The sequence below is a fragment of the Odocoileus virginianus genome, chromosome 22 (assembly GCF_023699985.2).
Source record: "Odocoileus virginianus isolate 20LAN1187 ecotype Illinois chromosome 22, Ovbor_1.2, whole genome shotgun sequence".
Taxonomy (NCBI): Eukaryota; Metazoa; Chordata; class Mammalia; order Artiodactyla; family Cervidae; genus Odocoileus; species Odocoileus virginianus.
The window spans coordinates 30,721,470-30,736,117 of NC_069695.1; positions in this window are offsets into that span (position 1 = coordinate 30,721,470).

Sequence of the window (14,648 nt, forward strand, 5' to 3'; positions counted from 1 at the left end):
ATTGTACCAATTTATATTCCCAGAAACAGTGAACAGGCATTCCCGCTTTCCACATTCTCATTGACACTTGTGCTTTGCTTTTTTTCTTTTTTTTTTGATTACAGCAATGCTAACAAGTGTGAGGTAATATCTCATTATGGTGTTTTTTTTTCCTTTTCTTTTTTTCAGTCTTTAGCCCTGTTTCAGGACTTGCAGGATCATAGTTCCCCAACCAGGAATTAACCCTCTGCAGTGAAAGCATGGAGTTCTAACTACTGGACTGCCAGGGAATTTCTTCTCATGCTATTGATTTGCACTTTCCTGAAGATTAATAATGTTGAGCATCTTTAAGTGACACCATCTTTAAGATACAATTTTTTTTCCCCCCTTGGGGCCTAAGTAAGGGGTTTTTTGAAAGCTGAAAAGTGTTCAAATCTAAATAGTGATTCTGATGTGTGATATTTATGAAATTAGATGGAAAAAATAGAATCCTCTTTGTGTACACTCTCCTGAGGAAGGTTCAAATATCCTATTTGATCACAAGGAATATAATAACAGTATATTCGGTGACAAGTGACAACCTCTATGGAGAGGAGATAGAAAGTAGGATCCTTTCCTTTTCCCAATATCTATCCAGCCAGGAGTCTCGACCTTAAGCATTATCTTCATTTCTGTGTTTCTTTATTTGTTTCTTAGGCAGGATATAGATTCTAAACAAAACAAAAACTAATAATAGCAAGTGGGATGTTTATTAACAAAATAAACCCTCATTGGATAAAATAGGCGCAATAGATAAAAATCTTTTGACTGAAATTAACTTGGCATATTGTTAGTTTTAAATTCTCACCCATAAAAGCAAAGCCAAATGTCAACACTTTGTTATTCAGACTTTATTTTGAATCAGTGACTGTGTAGGTTTCTGGGGGATATGGTTTTGGCTGGATCTGAAAGGAAACTAAGATCAAATGAAATCATTTATGAAAGGGTTAGACACATGGTTGTGTCTGACTCTTTGTGACCCCTTGGACTGCAGTACATCAGACTCCTATATCCTCCATTATCTCCCGGAGTTTGCTCAAACTCATGTTCATTGGGTCGGTGATGCCATCCAACCATCTCATTCTTTGCCGTCCCCTTCTCCTCCGGCCCTCAGTCTTTCTCAGAATTACGTTATTTTCCAGTGAGTTGGCACTTCACATCAGGTGGACAAAATATTGGAGCTTCAGCTTCATCATCAGTCCTTCCAATGAATATTCAGGGTTGATTTCCTTTACAATTCAATGGTTTGATCTCCTTTCTGCCCAAGGGACTCTCAAGAGTCTTCTCCAACACCACAGTTCAAAAGCATCACTTCTTAGGCACTCAGCCTTCGTTATGGTCCTACCCCCACATCTGTACATGACTACTGGAAAAACCATAGCTTTAACTAGATGGACCTTTGTTGGCAAAGTGATGTCTCCGTTTTATAATATGCCATCTAGGTTGGTCATAGCTTTCCTTCCAAGGAGCAACTGTCTTTTAATTTCATGGCTGCAGTCACCATCCACAGTGATTTTGGACCCAAGAAAATAAAATTTGTCACTGTGTCCAATTTTTCCCATTCTATTTGCTATGAAGTGAAGGGACTGGATGCCATGGTCTTAGTTTTTGAATGTTGAGTTTCAAGCCAGATTTTTCATTCTCCTCTTTCACGCTAGGAGGTAGGGATCTTAATTTTGCCTATCACAGGAATTATGTTGAATTATTTTCTAACTCAGAACATGAGGATTTTCTTTTTCACTCCTAGAACATGCAACCTGACACAGTAAGAGTATATAGGGGGAAACTTAGAGAGTTTATCTTTTAATTTCTGGGTCACCCAGTCCTGGTTAAAAGAATTATGAAGTTCAAGAAGCAAAAAAGAAAATTATTTGATAAGCAATGCTTATTTTATTAGAACAAAATGTCATTTGGCATTTACTTACATTATAAAATTATTTGTAGAGCTGCTATATGTAGGAAAAGTAGGACTGACACTTTACTTTTAACTTGTAAAGTGAATTACTTCTTGTGCGAACAGTGTAATAATTTTATCCAGTAAAATTGGGTAGATGCCTTAGACCAGCATGTTTTGATTACAAACTAGAATGCTGATTATATCTTAGGAGATTTCCATTTAACTTGAAACTCACTTTTGAAGCAAGACAGATCAATTGCATAAATTAAGCTCTTTCCTTATATGGTTTACATAGTTAATTTTCCTGTTGATTTTCATTCCATGATTTGCAGCATTTTTTAAATTCTGCCTCGGAGGGTCCTTGTGGTATTTCTTATCTATACCTCAGTTACTTCCAAATTATTAGACTGCATTAACTTAACAGAAAATTTTATTTGAAATAAAGCATTCATAACATATTAAAAGCATTCCTCGGAAGTGAATTTCTTAAGTCACTCAAAATTAGTCTCTGACCCTCTGTCCAGGAGCCTTAAGACAGTTAAAACATGATTTAAGAGAAGTTGAGAGGGCATGGCAGTACATTCTGCCATTACTCTTCTTCCTTGCACCTAACAGTGCTTCTTTTCTGATTTTTTAAAAATCAACAGATCTATAGATTAGTGAAATTTAATATGTATTTGTTGAGTTCCTATCATACTTATCTGTGTATGATAAATGTTGTTCAGTTGCTCAATCATGTCCGATTCTTTGCAACCCCATGGACTGCAACACGCCAGGCTTCCCTATCCTTTGCCATCTCCCAGAGTCTGCTCAAACTCATGTCCATTGAGTCAGTGATGCCATCCAACCATCTCATCCTCTGTCATCTCCTTCTTCTGCCTTCAGTCTTTTCCAGCATCAAGGTCCTTTCCAGTATGATAAATACTTAATGCTATTTAAATTTAATTTATTTTCTGTCTTCAGTTTTCAGACTTTTTAACCCAGTTATGACTAATATTAAAAAGACTAAAATGTCTAGTTGGGAGAAAGAAAATGTAGATGGAACAATACCAATTTGGGGTTATCAATGCAATAAAAATTTTAAAAAAATGTTGGGTTGGAAGAAAAATAATTTTGACTTTTTCCCCTTAATGGGTCAAAATGTTTCTGCTATCACAAACATCATCTTTTATTTGCCTTCACTCTGTGCATTGTATTTTTTTCAATGTACCTCTTCTCCCTGAATACTATTTGTTTTTCTAATTCTACAAATGTATATTGTATATTTTTTTTATTTGACTCTGTGTGTATATTTTCTTTGTATATAATTTTTTGTGATGGAGAGGACTTCTCCAAGAAAATACTTTCCTTAAAAGATTGTTTCAGTAATTATTTTTACTTGTTGAGCCTCTCCAGTGGAAGTTTCTTTGAATTCAATGTATAATTTCTTTATAAAAAATACCACTGTAATACTAAAATTTAATGAGAATAAAATAAAAGTAGAGTGCACTTACAGTTTTTAACCTGACAGATATAAAAGAAGTCTGGCAAAATGTAATATTCTTTTTTTAAAAAATTAAAATCTTCCTTATTTTGATTATTTGGTTAAGTTCAGTTCAGCCACTCAGTCATGTCCAACTCTTTATGGCCCCATGAACTGCAGCATGCCAGGCTTCCCTGTCCATAACTAGCCCCCAGAGCTTGCTCAAACTCATGCCCATCAAGTCAGGTGCCATCCAACCAACTCACCCTCTGTCGTCCCCTTCTCCTCCTGCCTTCAGTCTTTCCCACTGTCAGGGTCTTTTACAATGAGTCCTTTCTTCACATAAGGTGGCCAAAGTATTGGAGCTTCAGCTTCAGCATCAGTCCTTCCAATGATTATTTAGGACTGATTTCCTTTCAGCTTGACTGGTTTGATCTTGCAGTCCAAGGCACTCTAAAGAGTCTTCTCCAGCACTACAGTTCAAAAGCATCAGTTCTTTGGTGCTCAGCTTTCTTTATGGTCTAGCTCTCACACCCATACATGACTACTGGAAAAACCATGGCTTTGACTATATGGACCTTTGTCGGTAAAGCAATATCCCTGCTTTTATTATGCTGTCTAGGTTTGTCATAGCTTTTCTTCCAAACAGCAAGTGTCCTTTAATTTCATGGCTGCAGGAACCATCTGCAGTGATTTTGGAGCCAAAGAAAGAAGAAGAAGTGACAAGGATACACAGAAGAGCTATACGAAAAAGATCTTAAGACCCAGATAACCAGTGATATGATCACTCACCTAGAGCCAGACATCCCGAAGTGTGAAGTTAAGTGGGTCTTAGGAAGCATCACTTCAAACTAGTGGAGGTGATGGGATTCCAGCTGAGCTATTTCATATCCTAAAAGATGATTGTAGGGTTTTATTTTTGGCTGTGCTGGGTCTTCGTTGCTATGCGTGGGCTTTCTTCAGTAGCCTCCAGCAGCGGCCAGACTCAAGGTGCTGTGCTCAGGCCTCTCGTTACAGTGACTTCTCTTGTTGCTGAGCACAGTTGCTAAAGTGTGCGGACTTCAGTAGTTGTGGCACCAGACCTTGGCTGCTTGCAGAATCTTCCCAGACCAGGGGTCAAACGTGTATCCGCTGCATTCACTGTGGACCACCAGGGAAATCCTGACTGTCTTTCAATGCACTAATACAGTTCCTACTAATTCGTTATACCAAGAGACCATGGCATGCAGACAGTTGTAGCATAAAGCAAAACTAAATCCACTTTGTCATACTTCACCCCATAACTGTTTCTGGAGAGCAATATATACAGATAAGTAAGCAGTATATAAATGTCATGCTTAATAATACGAGTAATGTATTGGATTGGCCAAAAAGTTTGTTCAGGTTTCTCCATGGAAAAACCTGAACAAACTTCTTTGGCCAACCCAATATAATCCAATTTTCTCCATTTCTATCCACCAATATTAAAATAATATTTATACAGCCTTACTATTGACCATCTTATTCTGATGCTTGTTTGAACTTCTTTTGTTTCCATCTATAAATTCTATAGATTGCAAAATTAGGTTTACAGTTCTAGTTCATGGATAAACTTTGAAACATGCAATTGGCAATAATTTAAAAAATATTTATAGCAACAAAATACACATGAATCTATGAGTTCACGCAAAGCATAAGTCCTGATTAGATGTGCAGAAGTCAGTTTCCGTAGTCATGGCTCTCTTTCTTCGTTACTGTGGTTGGTCAATCTATAGCTCCCTAATGCTCTTTTCCATAATGTGAGTATTCCATATCTACTGTACATTCATTTAACGTCTAACCAATGACATATCAAAATAGAAAGAGGAGGCAAAAATAAGGGATAATTTTGTGCTTGGGAAATCATGCCTTATTATTTTACTTGTGTGTATTTATCTTAGTATTGTTCTGCTATGCTCAGTGTTCAGTCATGTCTGACTCTTTGTAAGTCCACAGACTGTAGCCTGCCAGGCTCCTCTGTCTGTTTTGCAGGCAAGAATACCAGAGTGGCTTGCCATTTTCTACTCCAGGGGATCTTCCTGATCCACCTATCAAACCTGTGTCTCCTGCATTGGCAGGCGGATTATCTACCACTGTGCCACCTGGGAGCTCATTTTAGTATTACGTTGTTTAAAATCTAAATTATGGAAATTATTTCATGATAACCTTTTCCAAAATATCATGTAGATAGATATGTGCATGCAGGTTCAGTGGCTTAGTTGTGTCTGATTCTGCCACCCCATGGGCTGTGGTCCTCCAGGCTCCTCTCTATGGGATTCTCCAGGCAAGAGTACTAGAGTGGGTTGCCATTTTCTCCTCCAGGGGATTTTCCCAACCCAGGGATCAAATGTGTGTCTCTTGCATCTCCTATATTGGCAGGCAGATTCTTTACTACTGAGCCACTTGGAAAGTGTACAAATATGTACATATATCACTGATATCTATTACCTCAATATTACTCATTAACATTCATTAAATAGACAGATTAACTGCAAAGTTAGAGATTGGAGAGACACACTTTTACAATTAATTAGCTTATGAAAGCTGTAATGAGCTAACAGAAATGATGAATTGCCAACTTAATAATAATCATTTAGGTTAAAAAACAATTTGCCTATTGGTTACTGAAAGTTTTAATAATCTAGTCCCTTGAGCCTCTTCCACACTCTTAACACTTATCATTACTTCTCAGCAAAGATATTTCACGGGGTCAAATTTTTTAACTCAAACAAAGCCATCCTGGTAGTGAATAGAAGTAGATTTCCCCCTCCCTTAAAAGACTCTGAAAGCATAAGAGAAGAAATGAAATGCGCTTGTAGAATTGAACGAATTGTCAATTGACTGGCAATACTTGTGCTACTTTCCAGAGGGCAAAATGAAGAATTTTATAAGGTAGAAGAAGGGAAAAACACCATAAAATTGGCGTGGATTCTTTCACTGGATAAGAAAAAAAAAAAAGTGTCACAGACAAAGAAAAGAGACTTTGGACTTGATATATAATGAAAGTGATTTTTCTGAACAGATGAAGCAGATGGCATTTACAAAAGCAACTAAACTTTGTGAATAGTGTAGAGTTTTCTTTGGTTCTCTTCTTTTCAAAGAACCTAACACTTGAGAAACAGTGGATCTGAAAGATGATTACCAAGCCTTCACTCCTGTAGAATCAGCTCAAATTTAACCCTTGGTACTTCTAACTAACTGAATTCAATCAATAGCTAGTATTTCTTCTGAAAATAACATGGTGTATGTTTGGGGAATTATATTATATATGGTTACCATTTGTTACTATTTTTACAAACTTTATGCTAAAACTGGAGCACGATGTATAATAAATCAAGAAAAAAAAAATGAAAATTTTGAAAACTTATACAATTGACCAATCCTTCCAGAAAGTAAGGAATTTCAAGACTCCATTATCAGCATCCACCATAAAGCAGGTGATTGATAAATATTCTTTCCACATCATTTGAAGACTCAGAGTAATTTGAATATCACCTATAGAGACTGGTAATAAATTTATATAAGTATTCCTCAGGCATAAATAAAATATATTTTAATATATATATGGGATTAGGAATATGAAATCCCTAGTTTATATAAAGACATGCCACTATAAATATATGTATAACTTTTATCTTGTTCATCTAAGATAATGGGCTAAAATCAAACAGGAAAGAAGAGTCTTGGTTTCACTAAATTTTAGAATTTTATGTTCATATTGCTTAGGCCCCTACATTTTACAGATAATAAAATTGAAGCTTTACCAAGTCAAATATTTGCATCTCATGGCTAATAACCACCATACCTTGGAATAATAGCCAATTTATAATATCCTAAAATACAGGCATTCAAGTTTCTTATGTCTTGTTCTCTATTTCCTTCCATCAGTAGTTAACTTATTTGTTTCCATTGATGTATTTTCTATTTAAATGTGATTGACTCTAAATTTTTATGTCTTGCTCAGACATCTCCCCTCCCACTTAAACTCATATATCTAGCTACATGTCAGGAGTTTTACAAGCTCTTCAATGTCACCTTATCCCAAAGGAAGCTCTTCCTCCTTATAAATTCAGCTTTTAAAGACAATGTCTCTAATTGACTCAGCTTCCAAGTCAGAAAATTGGATGTAATCCTTGATGATGTCATTCCCTCTGCTCTCATATCTAGTCAATCATATATTTAAAAATATCTATCATTTATTTTTTCCATTTATTTTTATTAGTTGGAGGCTAATTACTTTACAATATTGTAGTGGTTTTTGCCATACATTGACATGAATCAGCCATGGATTTACATGTGTTCCCCATCCCGGTCCCCCCTCCCACCTCCCTCTCCACCCGATCCCTCTGGGTCTTCCCAGTGCACCAGCCCTGAGCACTTGTCTCATGCATCCAACCTGGGCTGGTGATCTGTTTCACCCTTGATAGTATATCAAAGTAGTTTCTATACCCTCACTCTCTACGCTTAGTTTTATCCAGCAACCTAGTAAAATAAAACTCTAGCAATCAGGCTAATTTGAATCCTCTAAATTAGTTTAACCAAACTATAATTTCTTGATCAAACTTTATCTGCCTGAATTAGATTCTCCTCTGTGTGCTTCTATATCTATCTTTTTTCTGATAGCATCTACCACACTGCTTATATTTTATCTCTTCTTAAAATCATTCCCACCCACTTGAAAGGCAGGAATTATGTCTATCTTATTTACAATTGTATCTCTAAAGTCTATTCCAAGACCAGAAAATTACTCATCTTTCAGTATATAATTGTGAAATAAATATATTAGAAACTGAGCAAATGTCAAGGGGCCGTCCTACAAAATCAAGGTAGACTATGAAAATTAAAGTTATATTTCTAAGTAGCCCACATTTCTGTATGATTCAGGTAAAAATTAAAACATGCCCAATTCTCGTTTAGTTTTTGATATTAAACTAATATAATCCATAATAAAAGCTAGTCCCTTGAACTATGATGTGTGAAGTTTGGCCAGATAATCCAATCCTTATAAATTAGGCCACCAAATGCTAAATTTTTCCCAGAGGAAATGCATTAGAACTAATTCAGCCTTCAAAATTGTAAATTGTGCCTTTAACAATTTATATGTATATAATACTAATCATTTACTTTGGGTAATGATTTTAAATATTTTAAATATCTTTATTTTACATTTATTTGTATGACCATTTAATCCCTTTTATTTATTACTGATCTTTCTGAAAAATGTTTTCAGTAGGTACTGATTACCACACATCCAAGTTTAAGTAAGATTATAACAAAGCATAGCATATCATATCAATTTTTATATTGATTTTGAATTTAGTTGCATCTGGGAAAACAATTTGAATTTTCTAGTTTCTCATTTAGCTTGAGATTACCCAGAAGCAGACTTGGGGACACATAGTACAAGTAATTTATTGTGCAAGTATTCTATTAAGGAGACGATTCTACTAAACAGTGGCAAGAAAGTGAAGAAATGAGATTGGAAAAGGAAGGAAAAATAACACAAAACTCAGAGATCTCCCACCGGGGAGGTAATAGGGTTGAAATATTTGCATGGCTGAGGTACTGGCATGTCAGAGTTTCCCCTTAAGGCCTGAGGGGAGTAGGGTCAGTGGTTAATGCACCTGCAAGGTAGAGAGAAAACAGATTTCACCAAAGAAATCACATACTGAAAGCTGCAAGTTAGGTCAACCCACACCAAGATGTAAAAGTCAATGGGACATGGGTATTTGCTAAATTCATCATCCAGTTCTTCAAGACAATACAAACGAAAGCACCATAATCCATTTTTAGGCTGCCTGGTGGCTCAAATGGTAAAAAAATCTGCCTGTGATGCAGGACGCCTGGGTCAGGTCCCTGGGTCAGGAAAAATTTCCTGAAGGGAATGGCTACCCAGCCCAGTATTCTTGCCTGGAGAATTCCTTGGACAGAGGAACCTGGTTGGCTATAGTCCATGGGGTCACAAAATGTCGGACACAACCAAGTGACTAACACTTTATTTCTTTTTAGGCAGCACAAACTGAAAAATATAAATGGTAGCCCAAAATACCATACTTTCACTTCAGGCATGATGGAACCTGTGACTGGATATACCCTCCTTCTGTAAAAAATTGAGAATCAGGACAAAGTATATGAAACAATTGTTTTCAGACACTGCACACCAGACTCTGCAGGAAGATGATCTCTGAAAGAAGAGAAACAAGGGAGTGAGCTCCCAAAAACATAGGACCTCAGTGCAGAGAAAAACAAAATGAAAGTGTTAGTCACTCAGTTGTGTCTGACTCTTTGCTACCCCATGGACTGTAGCCCTCCAGGCTCCTCCGTCCATGGGATTCTCCAGGCCAGAATACTGGAGTGGGTTGCCATTTCCTTCTCCAGGGGATCTTCCCCACCTAGTGACTGAACCCAAGTCTCCTGAAATGCAGGCAGATTCTTTACTCTACCACCACAATATTATGGAGTTGAAGAAACTTCAGTTCAGGGAGACTAAGGTGTTTTTTATTTGCAGGACAATCTATCAGAGAGTTGGAATGTACTTAGAGAAATATGAAATTGGTTCTTCATTTTATGAGGGCAGAATTGCCCTGTACCAATATTAGACAAATGGATAGGAAAATGAATCTACAGGTCAACAATCTTCATTAGCATAGATGCAAAAAAGCCTCCATAAAATTTTAGCAAGTCAAATCAAGCACTAAATAAAATGCATGAGGTATTCTGACCAAATAAGTGTTATCACAGGAATGTAAGTATAGTATAACACTGAGAACCAAAACTGTGGAATATTAACAGCAATAATCCTCTTGATATTTCTGTTAATAGAATAAAGAAGAATAAGCATATACTTATCTCAATACAAACAGAAAGAAATAATTCCAGTCAGATGCTCTACACATAAGCTATTTTCCTTGGTATTCAATTACTATTAGTCACCATGTTTTCTCAACCATCCAGGAGTGAAATATAGCTAATGTCAAGTGGAGACCTGGGAAAATGTTTGATGGTAAAGCGAGATTCTCTTATTTTCTGAAAATAGCTAGAAACTATTAACCTTCTGTCTTGAGTTAGTTTGAGCTGATATAATCGAATATGATAAACAATAGAACTTGATTTCTTACAGTTTTGGAGGCTGCAAGTCCAGGATCAAGGTGCCAACACGATCGCATTCTTAGTGAAGGCCTTTTCATTGGTTTGCAGATAGATGGCCGTCTTCTTTTTGTATCCTCACATAATGGCAAGGACAAGAGAGTTCTGTGGGAGTCTCTTCTGTAAGGAAACTAATCTCATTCATGAGGTCTCTACCCTCATGACAAAGCCCCTACCTCCTCGAACCTATTAGAGGTTAGGATTTCAACATCTGAATTTTGGGGGGACATAGGCGTTTAGTCCGTAAGACCTAGTCATGAGATACCACAGTGTGCGAACAGCTTGAGAAAGTCTGCTGGAGGGAAAGGTTGAATCCAGTGATTGCTAGTCAGCTCAATGTTGATGCCTGAAGTTTTCTTTAGGTAAAGGTAAATGTCAGCAGGACCAGGCTTGGCCATGATGAGAGGAGAAATTGCCTTCCTTTCCCAGGTCACTACTCTTGACTCTTTGCCTTCTGTCCACGTTTGCTCCTCACATGCCTCATTCCTCTCGCATCCAGCAGTGCCCCACTGGTGGGTGACAGTAATCTCATTGCCATGGACATGACTCTATCAGAGAAAGTTGGGTGCATCAATGAATCAGTTTAGCTTGAAATTTTACTCCTTTCCTGCCAACCTTCTATCATGCTAAATGAGATAGCCAGCATCCACTGAACACTAGGCCCTTATCCCAGTCTGTAAAAAGGAGGCAGAAGAGAAATGATGGAAGGCCACATATTGTTAAAATGTAATAGTGAGTGTCACAGGGCTCATTGGTTTGAAATACCAGCTCCTTTACATTTTTCAGAAGCCAGTTTAATGATCTGCCTAATTTTAAGATGCAACAGCATCTAATTAAAAGAACTTGACAAAGATAAACTCTCACCAGTAGATAAACTGCTATGTGACACGGAATGATCTGGTTCCCTTGAAGGCTCATTAATCTGTGTTACTCAAACTCACTGTGTATGGACAAAATACAAACTTTAGTTTTGGGGAAGCACAATAGCTGCATAATCCCTGGTGTCCTTAGTTAATACAAGAGTTTACTTTTAAGATGTTAAAGTAAACTTAATTCTTAGGATAAATCTCACTTGGTCATTGTGAAGTTCCATGGCATTACTGTTGTCTTGAGCTAGATCATTCTTTATTGTGGCAGGCTGTTCTATGCATTGAAGACTTTTAACCAGTATTATAGATGTTTTCCAACTATAAGCCAATAGCAAACCCAAAGTAATAGCAATTACATATGTTTTGGGACATGTCTTCTTTTGGGTAAAACAAATAAGTGCTAAAGAATACGCTTGCCAATGCTGGAGACATAAGAGAATTGGGTTCAATCCCTGGGTTGGGAAGATACCCTGGAGTAGGAAGGAGCAACCCGCTCCAGTATTCTTGCCTGTGAAATTCCATGGACAGAGGAGCTTGGGAAGTTCTGGTCTGAGGGATTGCAAAGAGTTGGACATGACTGAGTTACTGAGCACAATAGCACATACATACATTTTCAGTTCAGTTCAGTCACTCATTTGTGTCCAACTCTTTGCGACTCCATGGACTGCAGCATGCCAGGCCTCCCTGTCCATCACCAGCCCCTGGAACTCACTCAAACTCATGTCTATCGAGTCAGTGATACCATCCAACAATCTCATCCTCTGTCATACCCTTCTCCTCCTGCCCACAATCTTTCCTAGCAACAAGGGCTTTTCAAATGAGTCAGTTCTTCGCATCAGGTGGCCAAAGTATTGGAGTTTCAGCTTCAGCATCAGTCCTTCTGAGTATTCAGGACTGATTTCCTTCAGGATGGACTGGTTGAATCTCCTTGCAGTCCAAGGGACTCTCAAGCATCTTCTCCAACACCACAGTTCAAAAGCATCAATTCTTTGGTGCTCAGTTTTCTTTATAGTCCAATTCTCACATCCATACATGACTACTAGAAAACCATGGCTTTGGCTAGAAGGAGCTTTGTTGGCAAAATAATATCTCTGCTTTTTAACATGCTGTCTAGGTTGGTCATAGCTTTTCTCCCAAGGAGCGAGTGTCTTTTAATTTCATAGCTTCAGTCACCATCTGCAATGATTTTGGAGGCCAAGAAAATAAAATCTCTTATTGTTTCCATTGTTTCCCCATCTATTTGCCATGAAGTCATGGGACCATATGCCATGATCTTAGTTTTTTGAATGTTGAGTTTTTAGCCAACTTTTTCACTCTCCTCTTTTGCTTTCATCAAGAGACTCTTTAGTTCTTCTTCACTTTCTGCCATAAGGATGGTGTCATCTGCATATCTGAGGTTATTGATATTTCTCCCGGCAATCTTGATTCCAGCTTGTGCTTCATCCAGCCCAGCATTTCTCATGATGTACTCTGCATAAAAGTTAAATAATCAGGGTGACAATATACAGCCTTGACATACTCCTTTCCCAATTTGGAACCAGTCTGTTATTCCATGTCCAGTTCTAAGTGTTGCTTCTTGGCTTGCATACAGATTTCTCAGGAGGCAGGTAAAGTGATCGGGCATTCCCATCTCTTGAGGAATTTTCCATAGTTTGTTATGATTCACACAGTCAAAGGCTTTGGCGTAGTCCATAAAGCAAAAGTACGTGTTTTTTTACATTTTAGTTTACCATTTTAATTCTGTTAATATATTTTAATGTTTATTGTAGAGTTTAAAATATTCATCTTAAATTAAATTCAATATGGGTTTAATTGTGGTAAAATAAAGCAACTTTGTTTCCATGTAGCTCCCCCTCCTTGGCAGTATATATATATATAACATAAATTATATGTAAATAATAGAAATGTAATACAAATAAATATAGATACAAAAGTAATAACTAATTCACAAAATCTTATGAGTTTAAAGAAAATAAGAATAGGAAAGAAAAAGAACTACATACTTTCCCATTACGCAAATGCTTATCATTTCAAGTGCTTTTCATTTCTGTGATTTTCATTTACCATTTTTTCTATTTACCTTCTAGTCTGTAGGATGAACTTTAACATTTATTGTTAGGCGTATCTTCTAGCAATTAATTTTTCCAGTTTAATTTATATTTTCTGAGAGTATTTTTCTCACTGTGTTATTCTTTATAATAGTCGTGGTTGGCTTATTTTCTGTCAGTATGTTTTTCTTTAATATTCTGAAATATTGTTTACTCTTTCTGCTTTGGAACATTTCTATTGAGCAATCATCAATTTCACTGGCTCCTTCTTCTGCCATCTCAAATGTTCAGTTAACCTGAACATTTGGGTAGCAAATTTTTTCATTTTATTTTTTCTGTTTCAAGTCTAGAATTTCCATATGCACTTTTAATAATTTCTGTATTTTTACGAGGTTTCCTAAATGCTGAGTCATTGTGATATTAATAATACTTATTTTACTTGGTCGAACTGAACTGATACTTATAACAACTTCATCGATGTATTTTGCTTACTAAATACAACATAGGGCCCTTTCAAAGTTAATGGCTAATGAATGCTTTTTTCCTAACTATGGGTCACAGTTTTCTGGATATCTGCATGATTTGTAATTTTTAGTTCAATAGGAGTATTTTTCCAGATCCCAGTGTCATCTGTCCTTGTTTTTTCTATTCATGATTTACTCTACAGAATCTCTCTCCGCTTGGATGTGCAGTAGCTGATATGTCCAGATTTGTTTTCACTATTTGTATTATTTTTTATTCTGATTTCACAGGAGATAAAATGTGCTTCTACAGTCATAGGGCTTAGTGATCAGCCAATGAGTTAGACAGAACTTATGGTCTGTCTCTCTCTCTGCCCACAAATCCTTCTGCAGACTTGACCCATCTGGCTTCTTCCATCTGCAAAAGGCTCTGTGGGCAGGCAGGGGGTACACAGTGCGGCCATTCCTCAAGCCTTTACTTTAGCCGGGCCCTCTTTTGTTTCTTCTTTGAATGGGTGTGGCTTCTCAGTCATCCAGGGAACTTTGGAGAGTTTATCATTTCCATATGCAGGTTCTCATCATTAAATTTCTGGCTCGTTTACACGTTTGCCAACTTAGATTTTAAGCTCTGGTTAGCAGGTCTGGGGGTCTGCTCTGTTTGATTCTAATGAAGCTTGCGAATTACACTGCTTTGTGTGCTGGTCTCAGTCTGACCATAACTGGGCAGCC